The sequence below is a fragment of the Chrysochloris asiatica genome, unplaced genomic scaffold (assembly GCF_000296735.1).
Source record: "Chrysochloris asiatica unplaced genomic scaffold, ChrAsi1.0 scaffold00086, whole genome shotgun sequence".
NCBI lineage: Eukaryota > Metazoa > Chordata > Mammalia > Afrosoricida > Chrysochloridae > Chrysochloris > Chrysochloris asiatica.
The window spans coordinates 11,517,592-11,518,265 of NW_006408604.1; positions in this window are offsets into that span (position 1 = coordinate 11,517,592).

Genomic DNA, 674 nt, shown 5'->3' on the forward strand with positions numbered 1-674 from the left:
TTTGGGGAGCATAATTCAATCTATAACCGTGGATTCTTAATAAGTACTAATTGGATGTAGGATCCCTGGTGGCACAGTGGTTAAGTATAATCAAAGGTCTGTAATTTGAATTCACCAGTGGCTCCAAGACAGAAAGATGTGACAGTCTGCTTCTTTAAAGACTGCTGTTGCTGTTAAGTCTGTGGAATCTGTTCTGACTCATAGCAACTCTATATAGGGTTTCCAAGGATCAGCTGGTGGATTTGAACCATTGACCTTGTGGTTTGCAGTCCAGTGCTTATCCAATAGGGCCACACCAGAAGTCCAGCCTTGGAAACCTTATGGGACAATTCTATTCTAAATGGGGAGTGTCCAGGTCCCACAGTAAGAAGAGACAAGACTAGAACCCATGCCTCTTGAGACCTAGACCAGTGCTTTTAGTGAAGACAGTATCATTGTACGTGAGCACTAACAGCTGTCTTTTGCACACACTCAGAATTCCTGTCACACAAACTTTTCTGTGAAAACAAAAAGAGAACAGCTGATTATGTATTTTACTGCCCTTAAACTCATTCCCTGATTTCAATTGTTGCCATTGATTTGTTGTTGTTGTTGTTGTCAGGTGCCATCGAGTCAGAACTGACTCATAGCGACCCCATGCACAGCAGAATGAAACAATGTCTGATCCTGGGCCA